The sequence below is a fragment of the Erinaceus europaeus genome, chromosome 20 (assembly GCF_950295315.1).
Source record: "Erinaceus europaeus chromosome 20, mEriEur2.1, whole genome shotgun sequence".
NCBI lineage: Eukaryota > Metazoa > Chordata > Mammalia > Eulipotyphla > Erinaceidae > Erinaceus > Erinaceus europaeus.
In genome coordinates, this window is record NC_080181.1 from 44,465,844 (window position 1) to 44,477,969 (window position 12,126).

The 12,126-nt window shown below is 51.8% G+C and overlaps 1 protein-coding gene across 3 annotated transcripts in view; it reads left to right on the forward strand.

Annotated features, from left to right (window-relative positions):
- The first annotated feature begins 3,531 nt into the window (after positions 1 to 3,531).
- Positions 3,532 to 12,126, forward strand: part of APBA2 (amyloid beta precursor protein binding family A member 2) — a 134,139-nt gene continuing 125,544 nt past the window's right edge. For all 3 annotated transcript variants that reach the window (XM_060179278.1, XM_060179275.1, XM_060179280.1), the window contains exon 1: positions 3,532 to 4,020. The gene's annotated coding sequence lies outside the window, so the exon portion shown is untranslated. The remainder of the gene's footprint in view (positions 4,021 to 12,126) is intronic.

A 12,126-nucleotide genomic window follows, 5' to 3' on the forward strand; every position in this document is an offset into this window, starting at 1 on the left:
CCCAGTGATAACCTTGGAGACAAATATATATATATATTTTAATTTTTAAAAAATTTTTATTTATTTATTTATTCCCTTGTGTTGCCATTGTTGTTTTATTGTTGTAGTCATTGGTGTTATTGATGTTGGATAGGACAGAGAGAAATGGAGAGAGGAGGGGAAGACAGAGGGGGGAGAGAAAGACAGACACCTGCAGACCTGCTTCACCACCTGTGAAGCGACTCCCCTGCAGGTGGGGAGCCAGGGGCTTGAACCGGGATCCTTATGCTGGTCTTTGCGCTTTGTGCCACCTGCGCTTAACCCGCTGTGCTACCGCCCGACTCCCATATTTTAATTTTTTATTGGGAGATCAATGTTTTATAGTCGACAGTAAATACAATAGTTTGTACATGCATAACATTTCTCAGTTATGCATGTACAAACTACTGTATTTACAGTACAATAACAACAATACAACAATACAACCCCCACTAGGTCCTCTGTCATCCTTGAAAAAAAAGTTTTTTAATGGAGGAGAGAGAGATAGAGAGACACCAACCAGAGCACTGTTCAGGTCTGGCTTACGGTGGTGCTGGGGATTGAACCTGGGACCTATGAGCCTCAGGTATGAAATTCTGGTGTGTTTTTTCTATGCTAGTTCGTTGACCCCTTACTCCTTTCATGGCTGCAAGATTTTGGTGTTTGCTTGTGTTCTTGGGTCCTCCCCTGCCTCCCACATACACACAGTTTCCTCTCATGGCTGTTGAGGCTGTTTGCAGTTCTGCTCATGGCCATTTTGAACATCTGTGAGGCATGTGTATAATAAAAATGGTTAGAATTCCCAGGTCAAAGTGCATCTGTGACCTTGGTAGAAGTGATCTCATTCCCCTACACAGAGGTTGTTCTTGTCTCTCTCATGGACTGTGCAGGAACCTGCGAGTTTCTTCTGGATTTATGGAACACGTCCTGGGATTATGTTCTCTGTCTCTGCTAGGTAGGTAAAAAACATGGTGTCGCAGCATTGGGTGGTAGCTCACTCAGTAGAGTACACAGAGTATCATACTTGATGACCCTGGTCCCCACCTGCATGGGGAAGCTTCAGGAGCCATAGAGTAGTGGCTGCACGTGTCTCTTCTGTCTCTTTTTCCACTTTTGTGCCTCTCATTCTCTATCAAAAAATTAAACTGGCCACGGGGAATGGTGGAGTTATGCAGAAAGGCTTTCCTTGATTTCTCATTCTTTCTTTTTTTTTTTTTAATTTTTTTTAAATTTTTTTTTTATTTTTAATTATTATTTATTTTATTGTTTTTTTGTTGTTTTACCAGAGCACTGTTTAGCACTTTTTTTTTTTTTATTAACAAAACCATAGGGTAGGAGGGGTACACACAATTCCCACCGCCCAATCTCCATATCCCACCCCCTCCCCCAATAGCTTTCCCATTCTCTATCCCTCTGGGAGCATGGACCCAGGGTCATTGAGGGTTGCAGAAGGTAGAAGGTCTGGCTTCTGTAATTGCTTCCTCGCTGAACATGGGCGTTGACTGGTCGGTCCATACTCCCAGTCTGCCTCTCTCTTTCCCTAGTAGGATGGGTCTCTGGGGAAGCTGAGCTCCAGGACACATTGGTGGTGTCTTCAATCCAGGGAAGTCTGGCCGGCATCCTGATGACACCTGGAACCTGGTGACTGAAAAGAGAGTTAACATACAAAGCCAAACAAATTGTTGAGCAATCATGGACCCAAAGCTTGGAAAAGTGGAGAGGAAGTATTAGTTCTCATTCTTTAAAAATGATCTCAGTGAGGCTGGATCTGCTGTGCCTTTGACCCTGAGGACATCAGGCACTGTTGCTACAGCATGCCTATGGTGCCCTAGGCAAAGTGTCAAAAGGGAAGACAGCACAGAGTTAGTCACTCATCCACACCCACAGACATGCAGCTCATCTTCCAGTTTGGGTGCCAGTTTTCCTACTGGTTTTTCACCAAACTAGAGCAAAAAGAGATGAAGGAGCTAGGGAGATAGCTAAGCCTAGTAGAGCCTAGTAGAGCACCATCTTGCATGCCCCAAGGCCCCAGAGGCTGCAGGTTCAACTTCCAGTATATGGAGCTGGAGCAATAGTCTGGTCACCCTCTTCTCTCATAATAAACAATACTGGAAAGATAGCTTAATGGTTATGCAAAAAGGCTTTCATGCCTGAGGCTCTGAGGCCCTAAATTCAGTTCCCAGAACTACCAAAGATCAGAGCTGAGCAGTGAGTACTCTGGTAAAAACAAACAAACAAACAAACAAAAAACAAACTAGGTGATGCATCTGGATGAGTGCACACATTACAGTGCTTAAGGACTGGGGTTCAATTCCCCAGCCCCCAGTGAAATAGTACTACAGGTCTCTCCCCACGCTTTAATCCCTGTCTCTATCCAAAATAAATTAAAAAAATATTAAGCAAACTTTTTTTTTCTTTTTCAGTAGAGCACAGCTCTGCCCTGCTCAAGTTTATGGTAGTGTGGGGGAATTGAAACTAACACTTTGGAGCCTCAGAAATGAGAAACTATACCCTACCCTCTCCCTAACAAACTTTTTTTTTTTTTTTTTTTTTAAGTGAATGGACTCTGGGAACCCACTTCCCAGTAGTTACAATCTGTTCATGGCTTTTGGATTGAAGCTCAGGTCCCAGTATTTAGAAGGACCTGAACTTAAGCAGGTGGGACACAATCACTGAGGACATGCCCACCTCTGGGCAAGGCCACTGGACCAGGAAGCCTTTCTGATACATAGCTGCCGTACTCTGAGCAGCCCTGGTGGGTGGCCCTGGCCTGGGGTCCAGCGGAGAGCAGGAGTGCCATCCACAGCAGAAGTGCTAGCCCCATGGGAATTCAACTCCCTGGGGGCCTTTCTCCTGGGGGTGGGGGCTTTCAGCTCAGACCCTCCGGGTAAGGGAAGGAGGGGCTTCCCCACCCCACCCAGGCCTCCTCTTCCCTTAGGGCTCACATCCTTCACTAATACAAGGTTTTCTGGTTCTGGGAAGCCAGACTATGAGCACCCACAGGTCAACACACCTGCTTGGGACTGAACGTAAGAACCAGAGGGGTCAAAAGTGACATGGTGTGCTCAGCACAGCTTTAGGGCCTTCAGAGGACAGTTCCCACTGCTGGGTGAACCAAGGACTCTTCTTGCAGGTGTGTGTGTGGGAGGGGGTGTCTGGGTGTGGAGGAGGTTGGGGTTTCTGCATTTCCATGGAAGCATGGAGTAAGGGACCGGGAGGCCTGAGGCAGAGGACGCCAGTGGTCCACAGCTGAGGCAACACAGGGTATTAAAAAGGGGGGTGGGTTGTCCAGGGGTCAGGAGAGAACGCAGCTCACGACTGGGGGGGGGTGCAGCAGGCCCTCCCTTATCCCCACTTTCCGTGATCCTTGAAGGCTTCAAGCCTAGGGTCCAGGTTCACCCGCTCAGGGCCAAGCAGGGCGCGGTCGCCCAGGCCCCTCGGCGCCACCGAGCTCCCGAGCCCGCCAGGGGGCAGCGCTGCGCGCAGGGCATGCTGCGGGCGCGGGGAGCCCGGCGGCACCTGTTCTACCCTCCTGAGCACCAGACCCTCCCGGGCGCCCTCGGGCAGCAGCAGGGTGCGCCCCCTTCCCCAGAGTCGGGGTGTCTGGGGCTGGAGCCCCGCAGGAGCCGCGCCCCAAGTGCGCGGCGGGGAGGGCCCGCAGCGCGCATCTTTGTCCTCTCGGTCTTCCCGCCGCGCGCTCCCGCCGGCCAACCGCCCCGCTTCCCGGGCGAGCGAGTGCGCGGGGGGCGGCGGGGAGGCCGGGGCGGAGCGGGGGCCGCAGCAGGCCGGTGCGGGGAGCCGCGTGCGCTCGGCAGAGGCGGCCCTGCGTGCTGTACGCGCGTCCGGGGCGCGTCCGCCGCCATCCAGCTTCCCGGGCTCGTCGGCTTCTCGGCGAGCGGCTCGGTACCGGCTCACAAAGGGCTGCGGCGGGGCCCCGCGCGGCCTCGCGGACCAGCCGGCGGTGGGGGCGGCCGTGCACCGCGCAGCCCCGCGCCCGGGCAGGTAGGGGGGCCCGGCGGGCGGACTCGCAGCAGCCGCGTCCTGGGGGCGTCTGGGGTGGGGGGTCGCGGAGGCTGTGAGCGGGGCTCCACCGCCCCGGACCGGGGGCTGAGGGGCGGCGGTTGGGGTCGGGGCGCGGAGCGGCGCCTCCCTTCCCCGCGGGCGGGCGGGCGCGCATCTCGGGCGGGGGCCCTGCGCGTCCAGGGGCGCTGGTGGCGATGTCTGCTCGGGGGGGTCCCGCCGGGCGTCTCCACCAAGTGCCCGCGCTGGGCGGCAACTCCCGACTTTGGGGGTCGCTTTTGCCTCCCTCGCCCCCCCCCCGGGGGGGGGAACCGATAGTCTGCTCGGGTTGTCCTCCCACCCCTTTTTCCTCTTAATAATGAGGCCCGTAGGGAGAAACTCAGCAATTAAAAATTCCGCTCTCCGGCTCCCCGGGGCGCGGGTGTTTTAGAGGCGCAGCGTGGACCAGCCCCTCGGCGGAGCCCCTGCAGCAGGGAGCTCGGGTCACTGATGATGGGGGCGCACAGAGACCCCCCAGAAACCCCTAGGCTTGGCGTCACGCGCTGGGCGGTGGGTAGTTGCCAGGGCTGGAGTGAACTTGTAGGGTTTGGGGGCGCAGAGGGCCGCTCCTCCCCAGCCTCACCCATTGAGCCTGCTAGCCCTAACTCAGTGTTTCCTCACCGGAGGGAGCCTGAAGCGCGCCCCCCCAAAAAAAGATCGTGTTAGATGCCGCGGTGCTGATTGCCAGACTTGCCTTGTGAGTCCAGAGAACTCGCAAATGGCTCTGTGGACGTACCCCCAAACTGGTCACCTCTGCTGGGCTCTTCATCTTGTGGACTGAGCTGTCCCCTGACCATTGCAATTCTGTCTCAATTTCTGGCTACTTTGAGAAGAAAACCACTGGGTTTTGGAAATAATAATTGAAGACAGAAGGGGAGGACAACTTTTCTGGAGGTGTACAATTGAGGTCCCAGGAGCCTGTGTGGGTGGCCTCTGGTTTGGGGCGGTGGTTCTAAGAAAAAGTGTGTGTGTGATGGGGATGGGGTGGGGGGTTGGACAGCCACTACAAAGATATTTATCTGATATTCAGCCGGAGGTGCCCTGCATGCTGTTTACCCCCCACCCCCACCCCACAGCCAGGGGTGAAGAGGGGGGTGGTGTGTGTGGAGAGGGACACAGGCGTTCTTCTGGGGGACCTGTTGGGACCCTAGGCAGTGTTCACGGGTTCAGTGGAGCTTGCAGGCAGCTTGCCCCAATGGACTGCAGTGGAGACCCCCTGGTCTCTGGAGCTGAACTGTATCTGGGGTGGGGGCAGGGGAGTGACACAGTGTCAAGGCCATCCCAGGCATCTCCCTTTGTGACCACTAGTCATGTTAGTGAACATGGTGCCCCTCCCCCACTGTCTACTTGAGTCTCTGGGCTGCCCAGCTGGGAGAAGTACAGGCTGAGCCAGGTGTGTGTGTGTGTGTGTGTGTGTGTGTGTGTGTGTGTGTGTGTGTGTGTGGCTGTCGGTGGGCGTTGGCAGGGTAGTGAAGCTGGTGACAGTCACCCTCCTCACTCTTGTCCCTTGCTTGCTTGCTTGCTTGGACACTCCAGGCCCAATCCTTGGCTTCTTCTCTTGTCTGCCTAATTATCCCTAGAGTACTGCTAACTTTTTTTTTTGTTGTTCCTTTCCTTCCCCAAATAAAATATGTAAGTTTCACAAGAATAATTGGTGGGGCTGGATTGTGAAATGGAGGCACATAAATAAAGCCCATTGGCAAATGGAGCTAAGACACATGGGATAAAAATAAAAGGTAATTGTAAAAGACACCAGTCACACCCCAGGGAGCTGAGAGGGAGCGCTGAGACACCTTGATTTTTTTTCCCCTAGATACAGCCGAGGATCTCAGAGGGGAAACACCTCCTGTGGGCTGGCAGGTTGGCATTGGTGAGCTGGGTTGGGATGGAGTGGCCATGAGGCCTGGCCAGGGACAGGAGACAGGAGTCCCTCCTGGCCTTGGACCCCCATCCCCTACCCCCAAGTCTGCCTTGGCTGCTCAACAGGTGAGGATGAGGCTGAGGTCTTGGAGGAACCTATACTGGACACAGTCAGAGAGTGTCAGGGGCAGGTGGGTGTTGAGGCCCTGCGTGCATTCCTGGCCAGCTTCCGAACCTTCTAGAACTCTTCGTAGCATGCTTGCCTTGCAGTCAGCTCTGACTGCAAGAGTAAGAGAGAGCCTTGGGTGGTAGCAGAGGTCTAGACCTTCCTGGGTAGCCCTGCTGACTGGGGCACTTTTACTATGTGGCACCCCCCGACCTAGGTCCCATTTGGGATGATGGCTCTTTTAGGGGGTGGCCCAAGTGCCTGGTGCTGCTTGGGCATGTGCCCATGGGGTGGATTCTGGGGTGTTGCCCCCCTTCTCCAGTCCTCCGCCCACTGCCTGGGCGGCGTCCAGCTCGTGTTCTCTGCGCCGCCTGCTGGCACTGGCTGAGTCAGCTCTTGTGGGCGCTGGCTTCTTTTCTCTGCAGCCAGCCCTCTGCTGCCTGTGTCCTTTCTCCTGGGTGCATGGGAAGGACAGTGACCATCAGGTCACAGAGCCAGGCTCTTCCATGGGGTGGCAGGTTCCTGCTGCCTCTGCTCGGGGACTTTGAGTCTTACTGGGGTGTTTTTGGTGTGTGGATGGGGACTTCTGAGCCAGCCGTGGGTCTGTCCTCTTGGCAAATTGGTTTCAGTGCTTAAGCCTCCAGCGGCTCTCCAGTGCCCACTCTTCAGCCTGTCCTACTTCTGTCCTCTCTTTTGCTTTCAATCGTGCTTCCTCTGGGGCCAGGCAGAAAGACACCCTGCCCACATTCTCCTCACCTGGCACCTGGACTTGGGGTTCCCCAACTCCACCCTTGATGGTCTCTGCTGATGATCACCCCAGCTCCCATTTCCATTTTATCATCTGGTCTTCAAATTCATCAAACTTGTGCCTGCCCCAGGGCCTTTGCTCCTGCCATTTACACTGCAGGGCCTATGCCTGCCCTATATGAATCGATATCCTCCCCGTTTATGTTTTTTCTTCCTATTTAAAAATATTTAAATTCTATTTTTATTGCCACCAGGGTTATTGTTGGGGTTCAGTGCCTGCACAACAGATCTACTGCTTCTGGCAGCCATTCCCCTCATTCTTTTTATGTGATAAGACAGAGGTTGAGAGAGGAGGGGAGATAGAAAAGGAGAGATAAAAAAAGAGACACCTGCAGCCTTGCTTCACAGCTCATGAAGCTTTCCCCTGCAGTTGGGGTCTGGGAGCTTGAACCTGGATCCTTGCACATAGTAATATGTGCGCTCAACTTGGTGTGCCACTGCCCGGCTTCTGTGTTTCCTCTTCTTGCTTAACACTTGGTTTGTTTTGGGTGTACTTGTTTATTGTCTGCCTCTGACCCCAACAGCATAAAGACGTTCTTTCCCTCTGTGCCCCAGGAAGGTAGAACAGCCTGGCACCTTGTAGACCCTCCATGCTACTTCTTGTGGGAGGAAAGAATGAATGAATGAGCCCCATGGGGCACTCCATTCTTACTTGGGTGCAGCTGGGTGCCTCTCCTCACTTCCTGTAGGCACATGCTGGAGCAAGCTGAGTCCGTACTTAGACTCCCTCCTGCAACCCAGCTCATTCTAGTGCTTTTTTGTTTGTTGTTTGTTTCTTTCCTCCAGGGTTATTGCTGGGGACACTATGAATCCATTGCATCTGGAGGCCATGTTTTCCTCCATTTTATTGGATAGGACAGAGAGAAGTTGAGAGAGGGGGAGAGAAAGAGACACCTGCAGACCTGCTTCACCACTTGTGAAGCAACCCTCCTGCAGGTGCGGAGCTGGGGTCTCGAGCCGGGATCTTTATGTGTACTATGTGTGCTTAACCTGGTGTGTGCTACTGCCTGGCCCCTGGCTTTATTATTATTATTATTTGCCTTCAGGGCAAATAATATTATTGCTTGGACTCATTGCCTTCACTACAAATCTACTGCTCCTGGTGGCCATTTTTTCCATATTTATTTTTCCCTTTTGTTGCCCTTGTTTTTATTGTTGTTGTAGTTATTGTTGTTGTTACTGATGTCGTTGTTGTTGGATAGAACAGAGAGAAATGGAGAGAGGAGGGGAAGACAGAGAGGGGGAGAGAAAGACAGACACCTGCAGACCTGCTTCACCACCTGTGAAGCGACTCCTCTACAGGTGGGGAGCCAGGGGCTCGAACTGGGGTCTTCATGCCAGTCCTTGTGCTTCCCGCCACACGCACTTAACCCACGGCGCTACCGCCTGACTTGCTCCATTTTGTCTTTATTGTTGGTTAGGATGGGGAAAAATAGAGAGAGGAGGGCAAGACAGAGGGGGATGAAAGAAAGATAGATACCTGCAGACCTACTTCATTGTGAAGCGACCACTCCCCCTGGAGGTTCTAGCTGGGGGCTTTGAACCAGGATCCTTGTGCCAGTCCTTGCTTTTCGCACTATGTGCGTTAACCTGGTGTACTATTGCCTGGCCCCTGCAGTCTGGCCCTGAGGCTGGACTGGGCTGTGGAATTGTGGGGTGCAGGCTCCTTGCTGTATAAGTCAGAAGACAACAGGGCTGGGAAGGCAGGCCTAAGAGTGGGTTCACTAGTTCCCCATGACATTCCCTGGTCTGGTCTGCAGGTGGGCGCCCCTCCTGCCGGCCCTCATCCCTGTGTTGCCCCTGCTGTTCCCTCCCTTCCAGGGTTCAGGCATCCTGGGAAGGAGTCACCTTCTTGCCTGACTTTCCTCCATCCTCCATCTGGATGTTTCTAAACTTGTCTTGTACCTTATGTCAGGTCCTGCTTGCCAGCCTCCCCTTCTCAAACCCTCCCTACCCATCTCACTGTCTGCTCTCTGGTCATGGCCGGCTTTAACAAGAACAAAGGCTGCAGCATGAGGGTATGGAAGAAGAGGGCCTGGGCATCAGCAGAGCCTCCACTTGAACTTGGCTCAACTGCTCACCCTCCTGGGGGCCTTGGGGAGAATCACCAAACCTGGGAGTCTTTCTCAGCACTTTATACCTCTTGCTGCCACTGTCATTTGGCAACACAAACAAGACCTGGTGCTGGACAGGGACACCCCGCTGGGACAGGCAGGGTGTTCTAGGGAGAGAGGGGCTATGTGGCCACAGGCTTATGTTTCTGGGCATCAAAAGGATCATGGAAGGAGTCAGGTGGTAGCGCAGCAGGTGAAGCACACATGACGTGAAGCGCAAGAACCGACCTAAGGATCCCGGTTCGAGCCCCAGCTCCCCACCTGCAGGGGAATCGCTTCACAGGGAGTGAAGCAGGTCTGCTAATCTCTATCTTTCTCTTGCCCTCTCTGTCTTCCCCTCCTTTCTCCATTTCTCTCTGTCCTATCTAATAACGATGACATCAATAACAATAATAACCACAACAATGATAAAAGAACAAGGGCAACAAAGGGAAAATAAATAAATAAATATAAAAAATCAAACAAACAAAAAACCCCAAAAGGGTCATGGTTGCTGGCTTCTACTAGGAGTCGATCAGATATTGTCATCTGGGCACCCCACATGTGAGGTGTGGCTCCTGTTGCTTTGTGCCTAGAACTTTCTAGAACTATCAGCAGCCAGGAGAGAGACTTGGGTGATAGCAGAAGGTTCCTTCCCCCAAAGGACTGAAAGTAAGAAAGGGAGAAATATGGTGGGGAGCCCTTGCCTCTGCTTCTGGTGACACTGTTTTCAGCTGGCAGTTGTCCAAAGTAAAGCCCCCCAATGTCCGAGGGAAGCTCTTGATGGGGCAGGATGGAAAGGCACCTTGCCAGGCGAGACTGGGAGTTGATTCTGCTCCTCTGTGCCTGCAGCTTCCATCATTTCCTGACAAGTCCCGAGGCCTGTGTGCCATCTTCTCTTAGCAGTAGGGTCCTGGAGGCTGGGTGGCTGTAGCTTGGGTAATCAAAACCCACACTCTCTCCCTATGTCCCACTGGGGCCCATCTTTCATCAGATTCATTTGCTTATTTTTAAAGATTTATTTAGAGGGCTGGGTAGTGGTGCACCTGGTTGAGTGTATATGTTACAGTGCACAGGGACCCTGGTTCAAGCCCCCTCTCCCACCTGCAGGGAAGTGTTCATGATCAGTAAAGCAAGTCTGCCAGTTTTCTGCCTCTCTCTCTCTCTTCCCCTACTCTCTCAATTTCTGTCTCATCTACTTAGAAAAAAAAAATGGCTGTCGGGAACTGTGGATTTGTAGTGTAGACACTGAGTCCCAGCGATGACTGATGGCAAAAACAAACAAATCCCAATCCCTCCTGCCCATTCATTTATTCATGAGAGAGAGAGAGAGAGAGAGTCAGAGCATCACTCTGGCATATGTGACGCTGGGGATGGAACTCAGTAACGTGTGCTCAACCAGGTGTACCACCACCTGGACCCCTGGTGGATTGAACTTGGGAACTTCATGCTGGTGAGTACAATGCTTTATCCATTATGTCAGCCTTTGGGCTACAGTCAGATTTTTTGAAAAATATTTATTTATTCCCTTTTGTTGCCCTTGTTTTATTGTTGTTGTTATTGATGTTGTTGTTGGATAGGACAGAGAGAAATGGAGAGAGGAGAGGAAGACAGAGAGGGGGAGAGAAAGAAAGACACCTGCAGACCTGTTTCACTGCCTGTGAAGCGACTCCCCTGCAGGTGGGGAAGTGGGGGCTTGAACTGGGATTCTTACACAGGTCCTTGCGCTTTGCGCTACGTGCACTTAACCCACTGCATTACTGCCCGACTCCCTACAGTCAGATTTTTTTAAAAAGATTTTTTTTTTTTTTTTTGCCTCTAGGGTTGTCCTGGGGCTCCTGGAGGCTATTTCTCCCATTTTTTTGTTGTAGTTATTATTGTTGTTATAGCTGTTGTTGTTGCTGCATATATCAGAAATTGAGAGAGGATGGGAAGACAAAGAGGAGGAGAGAAAGACAGACACCTGCAGACCTGCTTCACCACTTGCTAAGCGACCCCCCTGCAAGTGGGGAGCTGGGACCTCAAACCAGAATTCTTATGATGGCCCCTGCGGTTCACACAAAGTGCATTTAACCCACTGAGCTACCACTCAGGCCCCTAAAAAAGATCTTATTTACTTATTCACGAGAAAGACATGAGGAAGAGAGGAAGAACCAGGTATCACTCTGGTACATGTACTGCCGGTGATTGAACTCTGGACCTCATGCTTGAGAGTCCAATGATTTATCCACTGCACCACTTCCCAGACCACTACAGTCAGATTTTTAAAAGATGTATTTTAGCCGAGTCACAAGAGATACAGGGAGAGAGATGACAGCACGGGGCTGGGCGGTGGCATGCCTGGTTGAGCTCACATGCGACAATGTGCAAGGAATCGGGCTCGAGTTCCTGGTTTCTCACCTGCAGGATGAAAGCTTTGCGAGTGGTGAAGCAGTGCTGTAGGTATCTCTCCTCCTCTCTGTTACCTCCTTCTCTCTGGATTTCTGGTTGTCTCTATCCAATTAAGATAATAACAAAATTAATAAAAAGATGATAGCATCACTAACACATGCAACGTCAGGGGTTGTACTCAGGACCTTGTGCTTCCAAGTCCAGACTTCTGCACTTCTCCACCTCTCAGTTCGCCATCAGATTTTTTTTTTTTTTGTAAATGGGGTGGATGTGACATGAACAGGGATTAATGTTCTTTTTAATTAGTTAACTGATTGATTATTATTATTATTATTATTTTGTCACCAGGGTTATGGCTGAAGCTCAGTGCCTGCATGATGACTCCACCACTCCCCTAAGCCTTTTTTTTTTTTTTTTTTTTTTTTTTTTTTTTAAAATTTTTTTTTTATATTTATTTTATTTATTCCCTTTTGTTGCCCTTGTTTTTTTATTGTTGTAGTTATTATTGTTGTTGTCGTTGTTGGATAGGACAGAGAGAAATGGAGAGAGGGAGGGGAAGACAGAGAGGAGGAGAGAAAGACAGACACCTGCAGACCTGCTTCACCGCCTGTGAAGCGACTCCCCTGCAGGTGGGGAGCCGGGGTTCGAACCGGGATCCTTATGCCGGTCCTTGTGCTCCCCTAAGCCTTTTTTTTTTTTCCTTCTTTCAGGTTTTCTTTTCCTAGAGAGTGA